The 20,581-nt window shown below is 33.4% G+C and overlaps 1 protein-coding gene across 2 annotated transcripts in view; it reads left to right on the forward strand.

Moving 5' to 3' along the window:
- The window catches only part of SATB2 (SATB homeobox 2), a 217,356-nt gene that overhangs the window by 155,992 nt on the left and 40,783 nt on the right, over positions 1–20,581 (forward strand). The gene's annotated exons all lie outside the window — the stretch shown is intronic.

Raw genomic sequence — 20,581 nt, forward strand, 5'->3', positions numbered from 1 at the left:
TGAACTAAGATGACACTATATATATGATTCTTTCTCATTCTTTATAAACTAAGATGACACTATCAGCTACTGCTCTTTGTGTAACTCAGTTAATGTATAACATCTGTTTTTACAAAAACATTTCTATAAGCTTTAGACTGTGAATTTTGTCTAAATTGCTTAACAGTATAAGCCATTTATACTGGTCCTCAATGTTTTAGTTGAATAAAAGCAATAGTTAATTTTTTTTTCCTTTTAAAGTCTGTTTTATTTTACCTCATCCAGGCTAGAAGTACAAGAGTCATTCAGGCCCAGTCCCATAACTGATAAACACAGAAGCATTGATCTCTTTTCATTCTAGGCCTAATTAAGCCCCCTTAGGGGGTTATCACTAACATATTACTGGCAAATGACTAATAACTTTTTCTGAAGAAATGTATAACCTAAAGAAGACTATATATGGAATTAGATGAGATATGGATTCAAATCCCACTTATTGGTAAAAATGAGGATTGTTTATACCTCACACGATTATAAGTCAAGATTGAATTGAATAATGTGTGTAAAATACTTCATAAATCTTAAAACCTAAACATATGTCAGTTTTTGTTATGCTTTTTTCCTAAGAAGTGAGTATAATTAAAATATTAATAATGCTTTAGCTTAGAGAGATGTCCATAAAGTCAGGAATATGAGAGTTAAAAAGTCGCACCTTTGACACATACTGATTGTGTGATACTGGGCTGGTCACAACATCTCATTCCTGCAGGCATCTATCTCTTCAAGATGCTGTTTCACTGGCAGAGGCCTGCTTTTTTTAAATGAAGGTATAAAAAAATTGGAGTATAAAAAAGTATTCACTTGAGTTCATTTGTAGAGGGAGCCAATGATCCCTATAAATTTCTATTGTAGACTGAATTTCTACACATTTGCTATTATTTGTTTTGCATTTAGTAAAAATATAAACTAGGCAATAAAAACATTAGGGTTTTTTGTATTAAGATGTATCTTCTCAGCTAATTGACTGTAATGATGACAAGCATGATATGTATGTTAATATGTAATGTAGTATATATATATATATATATATATATACACACACACATATGTATAAGACTTTAAGATTTACAAATCACTTTCCATGCATTTTATCATCTGATCCTCATAATCACCCTGTGATATACATGCTATAATTTCAATTTTGTTTTTTAATATCTTTTTATTTTCAAAATATGCATGAAAATAATTTTTAACATTCACCCTTGCAAAAACTTGTGTTCCAAATTTTTTCTTTCTCCCTTCCCCAATCCTCTCCCTTAGAAAGCAAGTAATCCACTATAGGCTAAACATATGCAAGTCTTCTGAACATATTTCTACAATTATCATGCTGCACAAGAAAAATCAGATCAAAAGGGAAAAAATGAGAATGAAAACAAAAAGCAAGCAAACAACAAAAAAGATGAAAATACTATGTTGTGATCCACACTCAGTTCCCACAGTCCTCTTTCTGGATGCAAATGACTCTGTCACAAGTTTATTGGAATTGGCCTGAATAACTTTATTGTAGAAAAGAGACACATCTACCAGAAATGGTCATATGATTTCCATTTTAAAGATAAAGAAACTGATGTGGAATATATTAGTGACTTGCCCAGGTTTCCACAGCTAGTAAGTAATTGAAATAGGATTTGAACTCAAGTTTTCCAGACCCTAAGTCCAGCACTCTGTCAGCTGTACCACTTGGCTTTTAGTATTGAAACATGCATACTATACCCTCCTAATATACATTGTACTTTTCTGAGAAAAGCAATAAAACATTCTGAATAGAAGACTGGCCTCCTTGAAATCATAAAGATGTGAATTCAAGTGCTGCTTTTGGTCCATTCTTCTAGTGTAACTTCTATATGCCTCAGGAATCTTTTTCCCCCCATGAGGCAATTGAGACTTGCCCAGGGTCACACAGCTAAGAAGTGATAATTGTCTAAGGTCACATTGGGCCTCCTAACTCCAGGGTCCATGATCTATCCCCTGTGCCATCTAGCTGTCCCAGGAACTTTTCATTGATCATATGTTAAAGAAAGTTGCTAATCCAAATCACTGAAGGGAATTTCCTTTACTGGGAGTTCCTCACATTGATAAAATCAAAGGTTCAGACCAAAACAATTTGAAAATATTATATATGTTGTTTACTTAAAAAAGAAATAAGTATGAAATGATAATAACAATTCACATTTGTGTTGTGTTTTAAGGTTTGCCTTAGTGCCTCATCATAATCTGGAGTTGATAGTTTTCAAAAGCTTTTTCCAAAGGAGTGGAAACTTTCTGGCAGGTTCTAAAAAAATCAGAGAATATCCCTTCAAGGAGTCTTAGACTACAGAGGCATTTTGCTTTTTGTTTTCTTTCTCATTTTTTTCCTTTAAGATCTTATTTTTCTTATGCAGCGTGACAGTTGTGGAAATATGATTAGAAGAATTGCACCTTTTTAACACATATTGGATTACTTGCTATCTAGGGGTGAGGTGGGGAGGAGAGAGGGAAAAAAAATCTGGAACACAAGATTTTTCAAGGTTGAAAACTATCCATATATTTTGAAAATAAAAAACTAAAAAAAAAAAAACAGAAGCATTTGAAATTGACAATTACCTTGGGATATAATTAGTAGAAGTATATTACAGATGAGAAAACTGAGACTTAGCTTAATAAATAACTTGCTGACATTCACATAGCTATGCAGTATTGGAGGAGACTATAGTCCAGGTCTTTTGACTAAATCCACTAGTATTTCCATTATTTCCTAAAGTCTTATGGAAACTTTAACATACATATTCTAATATAAATTAAAATCTAATGATTATAAAACCACCTTTCTCCAACTAAAATATTTATCAAAACATGTTAACAAGCATTTATTAGTTCTTACTATGTATTGGCCACTATGCTAAGCTCTGAGGATTCAAAGAAAGGCAGAAATAATCTCTGTCTTCAAGGAACATATAGTCTAATGATGGGGTTGGAAGCAACATGCAAGCAGTTACATCCCTACAACATACATACAAAGTATGTGGGGCAGTCTTAGAGGAAAAACACTGCATTGATTGAGAAATGGAGGAAGCAGGGAAAGATTTCCTGCAGAAGGTAAGATTTGAGCTGATTCTTGAAGGAAAATCACAATTGTGTAAAGGGGGAAGCAAAAAGAAAGAACATTTTAATTATGGGAGACAGCCAGTGAAAAATGCACAGATTTGGGGATGGGGTGTCACGTGTGAGAAACAGCAAAAAAACTGGTGTTATTGGATGGTAGAGTATGTTAAGGACAGTCAATTATAAGATGAGTGGAAAGGTAGCAAGAGGGCAAATTGTGAAAAGCTTTAAAAGCCAAGCAGAGGATTTTATATTTGATCTTGGAAGTAACAGAGAGCTAACAGAGTTTAAATTGGGGAGTGACATGGTCAGACCTGGGCCTTTGGAATATCATTTTTGTAGGTGCCTGGAGGGTATAGATAAAGAAGAATAAGGAGACACTTGGGGCAGAAAGAATAATAAGAGAGCTACTGTAATCATTCAAACATGAGGTGGCTATATGTCAGAGGAACAGAGAGGATGCATTTGAGAGATGTAGCAAATGTAGTAATAATAGACTTAACAGCAGATTTGGCTCCATGGGGTGATTAAGTAAGGGGTTTGAAGATGACAGTTAGATGTGGGCCTAGGTAATTGGGAGAATAGTGCTATCCTCAATAGTGATAGGGAAGTTAGGAAAAGGGAAGAGTTTGTGGGGAAAGACGAGTTGAATTTTAGACTTTATGTCAGAAAAAAGCTTCTTAGCAGTTAAAGCTGTTCAAAAATAAAATGATTTGTTTTGAGAGATGGTGAGTTCTCCTTTCTTAGAGGTACTTCAAGCAGGTACTAGAAAACTACTTGTTGAGTATTTTATAGTGCAGATCCTTTCATCTGAGTTAGTCACTCAGATGGTCACTAATGTTCCTTTTAAGATTCATATTCTGTAGTTATATAATTCCTTATTATGGATATTCTTTTGGCCCTCTTCTCTCTCTCTCTCTCTCTCTCTCTCTCTCTCTCTGTGTCCAAGTCCTCTGTCTCTTTGTGTATCCTTTTCTGATTCTCTTGTCTTTCTCATTCATTATATAGCCGTACCCTTGGTAATCTCATGATTCCTAAAGTTTTACTTATTTACTCTTGCCTCAATATGAACGTCACTCAAACCTTTTCCCTATGACTTTTGTATTGCTTTTAATAACAAATTTAGTCTTGTAGTAGCCATCCATGTTCAAATTCATCTATGACTACTCCCTATAACCATGTTTCCTTTCCATATTCTTTTAAACTCATCTTCTCCCCTCCATTCCCATGGACTCAACCCTAGTTTACTTTTCACTCAAACTACTTTGATAATCTTCTAACTAGTTATTTCACTTCTATTTCTAGCCCCTCTAATTCACCTTCTTGTCATTCAGTTGTTTCAGTTTATGTCTGACTCATTGTGATGCCATTTGGGGTTTTCTTGGCAAAAAAAAACCCAAAACTGATGGAAGTAGTTTGCCTTTTTCTTCTCTACCTTATTTTACAGAGAAGACACTGAAGAAAACAAGGTTAAATGAGTTGCTTACGGTAACACAACTTGTAAGTGTCTGAGGTGGCATTTGAATTCAGATCTTCCTTACTCTAGGCTTAGCTGCTCAATTCACATTATTAAACTGCTGTCAAACAAATTGCTTCATTCTCATCTCTATTCTCATCTCTGTCTTGCTCAAAATCCTTTTTTAGTGTCCCATTAAAATAAAGTTCACACTCCTTTAGTTTAGCATTTAAAGTTCTATACATGGTATCTGGCCTTCCTTTCCAAACTTATGTCATACTACTCCCTTATACAATAGTAAAATTGATTATATACCATTTCCTCTAACACATTTTTTCCTCATATATGACTTCGATTTTGTTGTTTCATATGGCTAGAATACCATTCCCTCACTTTTTATCCAATTAAAATATTACCTATATTTTAAGAGCTTATTCAAATGCCACAGAAAACCTTTAATTCTCAATTATCCATGATCCTGCCTTTCTTAAAACCCCAACAGTACTTTGTTTCCTAAAACTTCATACTTCTTTTATATTCCTGTTTACTTGTATATTTCTTATCTTGTATTCATTTGTAAGTTACTTAAGTGCTAGGGCCTTTCCTTGCTCCTGAATACCTGGCACGGTATCTCACATTTAGTAGAAACTCAGGAAATCTTTGTTGAATTACTATGCTCAAAATTATATTTAAAGGTTTAATATTCAGGATATCACTTGACATAGAAAACCATTGCTATCCTTATTTAATTCAACAAAGCATTTTTATAGCACTTACTATATTTTTTACATGGAAGGAAGAAAACAACAAGAATCTTGCATCCTACAAGGGAAATAAAATGTGAACACAAACACATAAGTATAAAGCAGTTAGTAATTTTAGAAGTGAGAGATCCCAAATAATTGGGCCTCAGAAATGGCTTTGTATATGATAGGGTACACGAGGTGAGCTTGGAAAGAAACCAGAGATCCTAAAAGGCAGAGAAAAGGAGGGAGTGCATTGTAGGAATGGGGGACCATATGCGCAAAGACACATAAGAAATAGAATGTCAAATTCAGAAATAGCTAGTGAGCTAGTTTGGCTCACACATAGAATACTTAAAGGCAAATAATATGAAATAAGTCTGAAAAGGTAGTTGGAAATCATATTATGGAGGTCTAGAAATGACACAAAATCATGAACCTAAAGGATAGGGAAGTAGGAACTCTCCAGAAACAGGGAAGTATGAGCGATAGTAAGTTTAGTGGGGAGGATATTGAGCTCCTTTTGGCCCGATTAAATTTGAGATGTTAATGCACTATCTAGGAGAAGATGTCCAACTCACAGTTGGATATGCAGAAATGGAACTCAAGATAGATTAGAGCTCAATAGATAGATCTGGCAGAGAGATAATACATCCATGGTAATATATTACTAAAATAGGGGTAATGTAGAGAATAGATGGGGAATTAGGCAGTTCAGTATAGAGTACTAAGCTTGAAATCAGGAAGACTTATCTTTATGAATTCAAAGCTGATCTTAGTTAGTGTAGCTATGTGATTCTAGAGAAATCATTTAACTCTTTTTGCCTCAGTTTTCTTATTTATAAAATGGCAAACTAATCTACTAGCTTTGCCTTAAATGTCGAACTAAGGAATATGAACTTTATTCTAAAGGGATACCGATGTTTATTTTTAGGTAGTTTGTTAGTTTAGAGATCAACTTCTTAAACTGTGGTTCATAATCCCATGTGAGGTCAAATTGAATATAAGAATCGTGAAATTATGATTAATTATAAGTGAATGTGTGATTTGTATGCCTATTTTATATACTTATATACCTGAGGTTGCATAAAAATTTCTTGGGTGAAAAGGGGTAGCCAGTAGAAAAAGTTTAAGAAGTCCTCATCAAAAATTTAAGAAGTCCTCTCTAGAGAGGACAATTTTGGGGAGGAATCAACCAATCAGAAGAAAAAATTGAAGGGATGGAATGAAATTCTGGTGTGAGATTGCTTCTGTAGCATGGTATAATAAGGATGGAGAATTAGGAATGGAATCTAGAAATCAGTGGCAGCCTTGGTGCCAGTGTTTTGAGTAGAATTGTGGGGTCAGAAGTCAGATTGAAAGGGTTTAAGAAGTGAGTGGCTGGCCATGGAAGTCAAGTGGAAGATTTTATAAGTATTGAAGACGCATGGGAATATTTATAGAGAAATTAGAATTACACAAAATAACTGTGAACAATACATTTTGGCACCCAAACTGGGTTTGGTTTTGAAAATAAGGCCTCTGTCAAAACTGATTATTCATTTCTTTAATGCCCTCAGTGTACAATCTATTAGAGGCATGTGGGTGGTGCAGGAGATAGAAAGCTGGCCTAGAGTCAAGAAGAGTTGAGTTCAATTTTGACCTCAAACATTGAGCAAATCATATAACTTCTGTCTCAGTTTCTTCAAATGCAAAATTGAGATAACTGTACCTAGCTAACAGGGTTGTTGTGAAGATCAAATAAGATAATAATTGTAAATGTAATGTATTTTAGTTTGGGGCTCTCATCCTGGAACAAATCCAAAGTTTATTTTTACAAATTAAAATGTATTACCACCAAGATACACATATATTTACACAATGATTAAAATAAAAGTCAACAAAACATTTATTTCAAAAGAAGAAAAACACATCTTTAAAAAGTTATTCCAAAATACTACAGAAATTGAACAAATTAATTCAAAATCTAAATCTCCTTCTACAAGTGATATTGCTTAAACTCAGAATTTGTTCTTTAGAATTTTGAGATCTTTTCTTTATCCCTTTCCCTTCTACCAACCTTACTCCCCAAGAGCTAGAATTGATACATGAAATCGTATTGTATGTAGTATGCTAAATCAAACTCTCCCTATTTGTCTCAGTTTGGGTCTCAACCTTCATGGTATGTAGTTGGGTTCCCCTATCCTTGTTCCCTTAATTAATTATGGGAATGTTTCATGCCCCTAAACAATCCTTTGTGGGAGTACCTAATTAGTTGTTAATGAAGATGAATGACAGAGATCAAATGCCTTTTTAAAAGCACAGGATGCAAACCACTGCTTTCACATACTCATAGATGTGCCCTGGTCTATACACATGCATATCCCTTTAAATGTTTCAGTTTTACATTTCTTTGACTCTGTCCATTCTGTTTTGTGATTATTTGCCCTTTGTTGGTGTCCAAAATTTTTTTGAGATATGATTTGAAGAGCTAACAAGATTGTGAAATTAAAGCCAATAGAGTTATACTGATAGAAGTTTTGGGAAGGAAACTTGTTTTAGACCAAGTACTTTCTACTACTTCGGTATATAACTCACAACTGCTTATTCTACTATTTTCTTTGTTTAAAACATTTTCATTCTGAACTTAACCAACATCAAATAAAATGGTCATTTCGATATACTTAATAGAATAGAAACAGAACATTTTTGTATTTAAATTTTGGGTTTCTACTAATGTATCCCTTCTTTGCTTTTACAATATACACATACCTATAATATGTGTGTATATATAATAAAAATATACACACACATGGGTGTGTGGCATATATATTATGTAAAGTTTAGTCTATAATTTTCAAAACTATCCTCCATGTTTGTGCCTTCATTATTTTTATTTTCTCTGTATTTTCAAAAGAAATGCTTCAATGATTCTATTTTTCATTACCCAATCCTTTCTTATCCACTTATACTCATTTGCATTAGAAAAGAACAATAAAAAGAAAACAAAGCCTTTGTAACAAATATACATATTATTTTTGTCAAAAAAATTTATCTTATTCTACCTCTTAAGTCATCATTTCTCCATTAATATGTGTTAGCATCATCAGTCTTCTAAAACTGTAACCGCCTACTATTGCAATGCATTGATAATAATTATCACATCTTTTAAAATTGTTTCTTTGTTATAGTGTTTTTGTCATTGTATAAATTATTGTTCAGGTCACTCATTTCACTCTGCATTAAATCATTCAGTCTTTTCATATTCCTCTGTAATTATTCCATTACATTCCATTATATTGAATAATCATATACCATACCATTATTTGTTACTAGGTGGTACAGTGGATAGAGTGCTGGGCCTGGAGTTCAGACACTTACTAGCTATGTGACCCTGGGCAAATCACTTAATCCTATTGACTTAGTTTCCTTATCCACAAAATGACCTGGAAAAGGAAATAGAAAATTACTTCAGTATCTTTGTCAAGAAAACTGGTACAACTCACCAGATCTTTTATAAAGTGATAACCATTAGAACAATTTGGTATTGGTTAAGAATTAGAGTGATGGATCAATGGGATAGATTAGATATATAATACACAATTGTAAATGGCTGTAATAAGTTAGTGTTTGATAAATCCAAAGATCCAAGCTTTTGGGTAAAGAACTCATATCTGACAAAAACTGCTTGGGAAAATAGAAAGCAGTATTGCAGAAATTAGGCAGAGAACAATATTTTAAACCATATACCAAGATAAGGTCTCAATAGGTACATGATTTAAACATGAAGGGTGATACCACCTGAACAGATTAGGAAAGCAAGAAATAGGTTACCTATCAGACCTATGGAGAAGGGAAGAATTTATGACCAAATAAAATATTATATTAAATTACAAATGCTTTGCATGTGTCAAGGCTCATGTGCACACATACGTGAACACACACACACACACACACACTGCAACCAACATTAGAAGGAAGGCAGAAAACTGGGAAAACATTTATTTTCTCAAACATATTGGGAACTGATTCAAATTCATAAAAGTATAAGTAATTCCCCAAATGATAAATAATTAAGTGATATGAAGTATTTTTGGACAAAAATGCAATCTAACTATAGTCATATAAAAATGCTCTAAATCACTGTTGATTAGAGAAATATAAAAACAATTCCAAGGTTCAACCTCATACCTATCATATTGGCTACTATGACAGAAAAGGAAAAATATGATAAATGTTGGAGAGGATGTCAGATTGGAACCCTGATGCATTGTTGGTAGAGTTGTGAATTCATCTATCTATTCTGGAGAACAGTTTGGAACTATGCCCAAAGGACTCTAAATTTATGCACATGTGTGACTTCCCAATACCATTACTAGATCTCTATCCCCAAGAGACTTTTTAAAAAAGGAAAAGGACCTATTCAAAAATATTTATAGCAACTTGTTTTGTGGTAACAGAGAATTGGAAATTGAAGGGATATCTATCAATTGAACAAATTGTAGTATATAATTGTAATGGAATGTTATTGTGTTCTAAGAAATGATAAGCAGTATGAGTTCAGAAAAATTTGGAAAGACATACATGAATTGATGCAAAGTGAACTGAGAAGAATTGGGAGAACAATGCACACAGTAACAGGTATATTGTACAGTGATTAACCTTGATTGATTTAGCTATTCTCAGAAATTCAGTGATACAAGATAATTCCAAATAATTCATGATGAGAAATCTGTTCACCTCCAGAGAAAGGAGGGGGTGGAATTTGAATGCAGATCAAAGCATGCTATTTTTATTTTTTTTCATTTTTTGGTCTGTATTTTATTTCTCAACATGAGTAATATGGAAATATGCTTTGCATGATTGTACATGTATAATCTGTATCAAATTGTTTACTGTATCAGGGAAGGAGCAGGAGAGGGATAGAGGGAAAGAAGTTGAAATTTGAAATTTAAAAAAATGTTAAAAACTGTTTTTACATGTAGTTGGGAAAAAATAAAATCTTATTCAAAAAAAAATTCTAAATGGGGTGACAAAGAGTCAGATAGAATACCAACAACTTAACATTTTCTCAATAGATTAATAATTCCCTTAGTTCCTAGCACTTTACTCCTACAAAAAGAGCTGCTATAAATATTTTGGTATATGTATTTTTTCCCTCCTTTGCTCTACTTGATATATTGGTCTACTAGCAGTAAATGTGAATTTAAAAAGTATGCACAGTATAGGGATTTTTGATTATTCTAAATTTTTTTTCCAGAGAGCAGACAACTAAGTGTCACAATAGAGTGCTAGAGCTCTTGGAGTCAAGAAGCCTAGTATTCAAACCCAGCCTAAACACTTGTTAGCTATGCAAATCCGGACAAGTCACTTAACCTTTTTTTTTTTTTTTAACCTCAGTTTCTTCAACTGTAGAATGGGGATAACACCATTTATTTCATAAAATTATTGTGAAGTTCAAATGAAAAGAAAATGTTCAGTGTATAATAATTGCTTAACAAATGTTTATTCCCTTCCTCTTCTGACTATCCCAAAGTGTCAGAATCATTCCACAGCTCTGCCAGTAGTGCATCAATGTGCCTATTTTTCTAAAGCCTTTCCAGCAATTGGTATTTTTATTTTTTGTCATCTTTGCCAATTTGGTAAGTGTAAGGTGGAACTTGAGAGTTAGTTATTTATATTTATCTAATTATTAGGAATGTTTGTTGATAGCTTGTTTCTTCCTTTGAAAAATATATGCTCATATCCTTTAACCATATGTCCATTAGGAAATGACTCTTAATCTTAAAATGTGATTCCTTTTTGTTTTGTATAGCAGAGAAACTGCAACAGAGTATCTATTTCTCTTATAGTTTTAATTAAACTAATTTTGTGTGTGCAAAAACTTTTAAATTTTATACAATTAAAACTGTCTATTTTTTTCTTCTGAAGTGCTCTTTTTCTTGTTTGTGATCAAATACTTATGTTGTGATCTTCTTATCCATTGATTTAAAAAAGGAATTTCTTGCATTCTCTTCTAATTTGTTTATGATGTCATCTTTATTAACATTTAAAAAATATATATCTTTTGCAACTTGGTCCCTAAGGTCCCTTGGTTCCTAAAATTGCTGCTTCTCTTTATGAAAGAAAAAAGTGACTATGACAATATGGTACATATAGGATTTTATCACTGATACATAAAATTAGGATTAGACTAATGACTTTTCATTTGTTTTCTTTTGGGGCTGTTTTTCTCTTTTAATTAAAAAAAAAAAAACATCTTTGGCCTTAACTTTCCTACTATAGAGAGGCAGCATGGAATAAAAGAAAGAAGGCTGTCGTTGTAGTTGGGAAGATCAGTGCCTTCTCTGAAGTTCTGTACTCAGAGTTACCTAGAGCTCTGAGAGGCTCAGCATCTTGCTAGGAATCACACAGTCAATTTATGACTTAAGCAGAAGTGGGTTTGTAAGTTATTGACATGTGGCTTATCTGCATATGTAGAGTCTTCACACTGAGTAATTCCTACACTAGAGAAATCCCAACAAGAATCCTTCCTTAGCTTAAGTGAGGAAACACAAGTAGGGAGGTCCCTCTTCTTTACATAATACAATTCAGCTATTCTTTTTCCATATGATCCAAAAAAGGAGCCTAATCTTAACTGTTGTGAGATCCTGCTTGCCTTAAGCTCTATGCCCCTTCAATCACCAAAAACTGTAGTATTTTTAAATAAAATCCCCATTACTCTCAATTATAGACACAGTCTTTACAAGCATAGCCACTTAAATGTTCAACTGTGAAAGATATGATGGGTATGCCAAGATTTAAAGATAGCAGAAGGTTCAGCAGAAAATTGGTTCCCGTGAAAACACAACTTAGAACTTTATATATGGTTTTGAAAAATAAAAAGAAGCAGATCATTTTTAGTTACCACATTCAAGGTATAAAATAATTAACCTTGAACTGTAACAAAATGCTTAGTATAAAGTTTTGGTTTTTTTTTTTATGAGATTTGGATGACCTCCTTGTTAAGAATTCATTGAAGTCCTTGACAACTCTCCCTTGTAGTTAGCCTTTTATCCTTTTCAGCTTTCTTGATTAGGTTATCTTGAATCATTAGAGGGTTTATTTATTTTAATAGACACTTATTGGATTCATGAAAAGAGAATTCGGTGACTAAGAAACAAGAGCTGAATATTATCTGGCTCATTTCACACTTCAGAAGAGTCGCAACCATCTGAAAAGAAATCCTTTCACAGTTACAAAAGTTTGTTTTAGGACTTTGCATGCTTCCATTTAGAAAGCGATCTGTCTGTGGTTAATAATCTGGTTTTTTTTCCTTTTGAAACACCCATAAAACATTTCTTTTTGGTTACATATGCTGACATTTTCTGCATTGAAGATGTGGGTGAGGAAATGGCCTTTTATATTGACGTTGTGAGGAGTCTTGAATCATTCCTCCTCAGAACTGTTCATTTGCCTACTCATTCATTCACTGCAGTTCCTAGAGAATATCGTTAAGGAAAAATTACATTTGTCATCTTTATACTTAATTGTATTCAACAAACAAATTCAGCAGACAATTACAATGTGCCTACTGTGTGTAGAGCAACTGGGTGCTGGGATGAATGAATTGTAGACCCACCCTGCTTCTGTGAAGCTAATGATCCATCAAAGAAATAAAGCCAATTTAATGAAACTGTATTTGGTTTGTTTGAAGTAAAGATATGCTATGTATTTTTGATGTCTCATGTGTTAGTGGGACATTGTTTACCTTTGTGAAATGCTGACTTTTTGGATTCTAATAATAATAGTTTAGATTTATATGGGTAGACAGTGCGGTGTCATGGATAGAGAGGTGAATCTGGAGCCAGAAAGACCTTACTTTGTGTTTTTCTTTTGACACATAATGGCTGTGTGACCAAGAGAAGGTCATCTGACCCTAGGCAACTTTTTGAGAACTTGAGTTACAGAGGAACTGCTGATTTGTATGGATGAAAAGAGTTTTCCACTTAAGCAGTTCCATAACTCATGAAATCTTAGGCCTGGACAGAATCTATCCACACACATACACATGCATCCCAACAATTTACAAAAGCTTTAATATTAAAGATCAATACCGTAAGAGAAAATATAAATATTTAAATACTAACATCACCAGTTTACAGACAAAGAAAAGGGACTAATAATAAAATAAAATGTGCTAAACTTGGCCAAGATGTATAGCAGAGCCTTAATTTCCTTCTTTATCATTTTTCCATTGTTCTGTGCTATCTCTTAGAAATTTGAATTTGAACCTGGATAAGTCTGATACATTGATTTCTGCTTCCTGTGTGCGTGCGTGTGTGTGTGTGTGTGTGTGTGTGTGTGTGTGTATATATATATATATATATACATAAATATGTTGTATATATGTATATAGTTATGTCTGTTTATAGAAGCAGCTAAATAATGTAATGGATGAAACATTGACTCTCAAGTCAGGAAGACCCGAGTTTGTATCCTGACTTGGAGATTCAGCAACTGTGTGAGCTTCAGCATATCATTTACTTTCTCTTGGCCTTAGTTCCCCCATCTATAAAATGGGGACAATATTAACACCTACCTCCAAGGGTGGTTGTGGGAATAAAACACAATATTTATAATCCATTTGGCAAATCTTAAAATACTATATAAATGCTCGCCTACTATATATTTACATAATGCATTATATATCATATATATTGAATTTATATTTTACATCAGTGGGAATTATATTCCCAACTTTTTTTTTCTTTAGTGTATTTTTCTTCTTAGTCTTATATAAAAGTTCTCTGCTCCAACTCATATGTGTGTGTGTGTGTGTGTGTGTCCCTATTAAAAGCAATAATGATTAACATTTTTTTCCAGGCCCTCCATATACAAGGCTTTTATTTTCTACTATCACTAGATCATAGAACTAGAATGGGATCATCGAGATCTAGTATAATTCATTCATTTTATAAATTTTACCTAAAGAGATAAACGTATCCAATTTATTTACTTGTTCAAAGTCACACTGTGAGTAAGAATTGGGAGCTGAGCCCTGTTCATCTGACTCCCGATTCAGTGATTTTTATTCTATACAAAGATCCTCAGTTTCTTCTGGCAACTGCTCAGTCATCCACTTCCTATCTGACTTCCTGCTATAAACCAGTGAAACTCAACTATTTTAACATTTCAGTTTTGCCCCTAACAACTCAATTGGTAGTCATTCTTGATTTTCCATACATACATTCCATATCATATCTACTTTCATAGAGATTATGCCACTGGTGAGCATATTCTCCATTATGAGTTTTTTTCTTCTTTTTACAATTCTGAAGTAGATTTGGAGGGAAAAAATCTTATCACTGTTTTCTCAATGAAGATTCTGAGGCTTTGAGAGACTCTCAAATAAATCAGAGAACCTTCTTTTAAAATCTTTAAATACCTTTAAAACATTTTAAAAATCCTTTCTATCCTATTTTATTTCTTGCTTTGTCTCATAGACCTAGTCAAGTCTCATATTTCATATTTTCTTACTATTAATCATTTCACTTTCTTGAATTTAATACTACTTTTAAAACCTTTTCACGTTAGGTCAATTGCCCTTATATTATTCTTATTTTCTTCTGTCTAATAATTGTCCATTCTCATTCATTTTTAGTATAAACAAGGTGTGTTTTTTTCCTTAAAATCTACCAAATAACTAGTGGCAAAAAGCAAATAAAAAGAAAATACAACAAAAATAAATAAAAAACTTTAAAAAGTATAATGTGTTTGGTATTTGCAGTATATATGTCTTAGTTCATGAGCACTTAGAAAATAAAAATCAGTAGAGTACTCAGTATATTGTGAGTCTTCAATAACCAGTAACAGGATATCAAAAATGTATTAAACAAGCATTTATGTACTCCTTCATTACCTCTGCCTTCCAGAATCACTTTTTAAGACATAGATCATGCATTATCTTCTGTATGAAGTCTTTCCTTATTTCTCCAATCGCTAGCATCCTCCCTCCAAATTGCCTTGTTTTTTAGCATATATTTTGTATATACATTTATATTTACATAACATATAGCTAATATAAACATATATTGAATGCATTCATATTTATATACATATACCTACAACTATCATTTATACTTAATATAATATATATTATATAATATATTATATATACTTGACATATATGTCTATACATATAGATAACATAGCTAATATTTCTATATCAAATCATATATACATATTTGACATATATGTGCATGTATGCAAATAGATATATCTCTAGCTTATGTGTATATATACTAATGTAGTTATATACAGCATATTTGCATATTATAAATGTACAATTGCATATATTTGTGTGTGGAACACATTTGCAAAAAATTTGCAAACATTAATAGCACAAATGTATACTAAATTGTAGTATTTGAAATATATTGTTTTCTTTAGAAGGTAGTAGATATATTTAAGAGGATGAAATGCTGCAAATGAATTTGCTTATGAATTGAATAATTTGGTACTGTTAATGCATTTAGGTTAGAATTAGAAGTGAAGCAGGAGCTTTGTTTTTGTAAAATTTCAGATTTTGGAAGTATAATTAAGTTTTAATTGTGATCATTTTGGCAATCCCTAATATGGGTTGCTATATAGTAAGCCCTGCTGTGCTTCTCTTTTGTATGCTTTGGGTAATAAGGACTTTAGAGGTAGTGGTTCAGCACTAAAGTTGGGAGTTCAAAGACCTGGGCTGGAACCTTAGCTCTTCTGCTTAGAACCTGTGTTTCACAGATTTTAGCACTAAAAAAGACTTGGAAAATAATCTACTGTAATCCATTCATTTTAAAGAGGAGAATGAGGCTTCCAGAGTTTTGGTGACTTGTCTAATAAACCCAATATTGCTCAGTAAATTCCTGTGACTCTCTGTTGCCTCTAGTATAAAATGTAAACTCAACTGTTTGGCTATTAATCACCTTTACAACTTGGCCTTATCCTATTAACTTTATTATACCTTATTCTTCTTTTTGCGTTTTACAGTCTAGATAAACTGGACATCTTAGTATTCTTCACATGCTTCTTTTTCTTTGCTTTTACCAGTGGCCATTCCTTAAATCTTCCATAAAATCTGCCCTGTTTTCATCTCTGTCTTATAGAATCCCTTACTTTATCTTAAAGACTCAGCTCAAATACTCATTTCTTTAAAAATCCTTTACTGATTTCCTCAACTGCTAATATCTTCTTTCCCTAAAGGACTTTTAATTTATTTTGCACATATTCATTAACTCCTCCCTCCTCCTTGTCATTAATTACCAACTTCTTGAACCAAAGACTGTTTCACTTTTTTTTTTTTTTGGGGGGGTATTTCTAGTGACTAGCAGTACCTGACAAATAGTAGGTGTCTTATAAATTCTTGCTGATTGATTAATTACCTAAATTAACACAGATGGAATTTGAACCCAGGCCTTCTGACTGCATAGCTAATGTTCTTTCCATGTTATCTTTATACAATTTTGGACAACTCTCTTACTCTTCCTAGATCCTAGTTTTCTCTTCATTAAAATGTCAGGGTTGGGAGGAGATGGTTTGGGATCTATTGGATCATTTAAAGTTCCATGGATCTGTAAGTTCTATGAATACTCTAAAAATCAGATTTCTGTTGAAAAGGTAGGGTGTTGCTTTGAGTACTAACCATTTATTAAACATTCAGAAGTATGCTTATTTTCTTGTCTGAAAGAGAAGTAGTATTAAAAAGTTAGGTTGACTACAGGTAATATATAATTCACCTTTGGTCATAATGCAAAACTAGCTGAAATAGAGAAGAAAACATTGCAAACATTTGTGCAGATTGAGCTTATGGTGAAAGGCCAATCAGGCTGGCCAACCCAATGGACATTGGATGAACTTCTGGGTCAGCAATTCTGACAGGAAAAATAATTCTCCTGGAATGCTCTGCAAAACACACAGGGATCATCAACAACAACAAAAACTACTTGAGATTTTTAACAGAAAAAGGAGATTTGTTTATTAATAATTCATGAGTTCCCATTGAACATGCACGACAGAAACAGTGCTATTCAATAGAGAATACTGTCATCTGTCACTGTTTTATTTGACATTTACACTTTTTTTTTTTGCCTGATCCTGCAAAACTTTCTTGGATGGCATGCAAAGATTATATAAATGAAAAAAGGGGGGAAAATCTCCAACCCAATTCAGGAGACTTCATTTCTTCTAAAAAGGGTTTACAAACTATTATAAAGGTGTTGTTTTTTTGGTAGAGCAACAGTATTGGCATTTCCCCCCCACATTAACCACTGTGCCAGCTAATAATAGACATTGTGTATAAGACAGATAAGCATCTCAAATGAGTGGGTTGAGGGATAGTATGAATAAGTAACTGGAGGGATGGATGAGAAAAGTGGTAAATGGATAAGTTTGTTGAAGATAAACAGAGGAATAAAGAGTGAAAAGGGTACATCAGAATAAGCAGGAAATAAATAATTGCTTTCATGAAGAAAACTGACAAAAATAAATTGCTTTTTCAGATACAAAATAAATATTTCTGAGTGCATCAAAGGAAGACCCAGTAGTATAAAACATGGGAACGTAAATCGGGCATTTAGTAGAATGACAAGTTAGAGTTAGGACCACCTTGCAATCTCTTGCTAATATTAGGCTCATGAAAATCTTTCTGCTCTGTAGGTTAGTTATTATTTATAAAAATCACAGAACCAGCTGATACATTCATAAGCTAATTATTGTAGCAGCTGGGTACACATGGTGCAATATGTCTGAGGCTGTGAAGTATCACAGATTTCTTGGGGCCTGCTGTGGTGGGGGTGTGCTGTTGAAGGCTAGATCCCTTAATCTGATCAGCCAAGCAAATACTTTGTGGGGAAACTAGATTAATAACCCTCTAAATACCACGAATGTGCTTCACCTTCAAAACTGAGTTCTCCTAAACATGCCATTAGCTTAGTACCATTCGGGAATTGAGAAAGTTCTCTAGTGTCCTAAAGACAGGGTCTTGGCTGATACTGCCTTGTGCCAGAAATTAATTTGGTTTGCTTATGTCTGCACACATGGTCACACTTGTGTCTAATCTGCTCCCTAATAGCTTCAAGGTCAGGACCTTGCATGTTGCTGGGCAAATTGAGCACTATACTTCTTAAAGACTAATGGCAGAGAGCGCACAGTCCATAATGAGGCCTGTAGTGTGGTTCTAAGTGATCGTAATGAGTGCAGATTATAGCAGTGCATATAAATCAAATGCCGCAATGACTGTTGTGTGAGACATTCCAAGTTTCATAAGTGGAGATACCACTCAGCTGTCACCTGTCTCATTTCAAGCTGAGGCTTCCCACAATGCAATTCATGTCTCAAACAGAACAGCAGGTGCTTTCTTCCTTAAGGTCTGAGTCTTTCAGAACTTCATCCTTTAACAGATGTAGGTTTTTGTTTTTATTTTCTGTTAAATGATTGGTCTTCATGCTCTAGAATCCCCTGGGAGATGTTAAACATACCTGTTTGAAACATTTGAAAGAGTTCAGTTGGAGACTTATTCAGATCTGTGAAAAGATAGAGAAATAGGAGCTTATTTTTTTTCCACAGATGGTTTAATTTTTCATTTCAGAAATTCCTTCCTTTGTATGAAGAAGCCCCTGAGAAAACACTTTGGGACTAGGAGATTTTTTTGGAAGGGACAAAAGTTGTAGAGTTCTAAATTGTTATCAACATACATATAAATAAATGTACAACATCTATACCTTTGTAAGTATATATTCATATACATACACATATGAGCACATACACACATAAAATATACATTTATGTATACATGAATGTATATGTATGTTAAAACATGTAAATATATAGGTGTGTGTATTTATATGTATACATGCATACATTAGCGAGTATTTAATGTTTCTCAAAAGCCAGCCATCACCCAACTTTGGGGTTAGCCAAATTATCTTTGAAGATATTTGGGGGTGAAAAATTCCAAGCAGATGATCAGATATCTCCTTTTCATTCTTCCTCACCCTCTCACCACCCTCAGCTCCCAGTTTACTGCAAGAAAAGATCAGGTCTGCGCAAATGTGGCCTCTCACTTGTAAAAACAAGGCAGTGTTGTGTTACAGATTAGTTTATAAATCCCCAGTGGCTTCACAGTTCAGTGCCTACAGCTGCTGCAGATGGGCCTGGGTTTTTGTCTCTTCACTGTGCTGCAGCCGGCAGTTGAAGGAGAAAATGGAATGATCAGGTTATTAACATGTAGGCCATGAGGAAGAGGCTGCACAATGAGAACAGCTGGTGTTGCTGTCTTGGCTGATGCAGCGGAGATAATCAAATCTTGCCTTTTTTTTTGGGTAAAGGCAGAAGACACAGTGGAGAGTTAGACAAACAACAGCTTATGATATTATATGGGGTTTTTATAATGCATGTCATGAGCTTTCATTGGCTTATAAGTTATAGAATGGATTTTTTCTTTTCTTTTTTTCTTAAAAAAGTTAATATCAACTTCATGATTACTTAGGTAATTGTTTGTAAGCTTTATTATTTTGTAAAAAGCAAGAACAACAAGGACATTTCTTGATTTAAAAAAATAGAGCTATAGCTTGGAAATGATGGGCTAGAAAGCTACTAGGTAAAATATTTTGACATGAGTCAGTAAGCGATGTTGACAGCATCCTCTCTATTATTTTCATGTAATCCATCATTATTTGCATTGCACTCTCTTCCTTTCTCATGCAGTTGCAATAGACAGAGAACATCCCAACCAAAGCAGGAGAGAAAACCTTCTTGGCCTTTCTCTTGTAGTTGTGATCCTTACAGAAAGCAGCCCTTTGCTCTGACATTGCTGACAACTGGATCATAGTCATCAAAAAAAAAGTTACTGAAAAAAAATAGCTTTTAAGTCCATTTTTAAATGACATTTTTCATTTTATGGTGTTCTCGACAATTATAAGAAGACTCCATTCCTCTTAATATTCTTTATATTTGGTTGTGTCTTTTTTTAGAACTTGCCCTTTTGAAATACAAATTTGGCTTTCTTCTCCTTTCTCTTGGTTGAAAGGTCAACTGATTTTGATATATTTTTGCACTATAGTTCACCAAGGGTATCTTTTGGATGCTTTTTTCCCTAATATTATCCAGGTTTTTTTTCAGTTTCTTTAAACTTAAAGTTTCTATAGGATGTGTAGGAAAATAATTAAAATATTGTTCCATGACGTTAATAAGCAACTATGATTTTGGGTTTCCAGAGAGCTCCAGGTAAAACATGAATTATCCATACATGTAGAGGGAAAGA

This window comes from Sarcophilus harrisii, chromosome 3, assembly GCF_902635505.1.
Source record: "Sarcophilus harrisii chromosome 3, mSarHar1.11, whole genome shotgun sequence".
In the NCBI taxonomy this organism is placed as follows: Eukaryota; Metazoa; Chordata; class Mammalia; order Dasyuromorphia; family Dasyuridae; genus Sarcophilus; species Sarcophilus harrisii.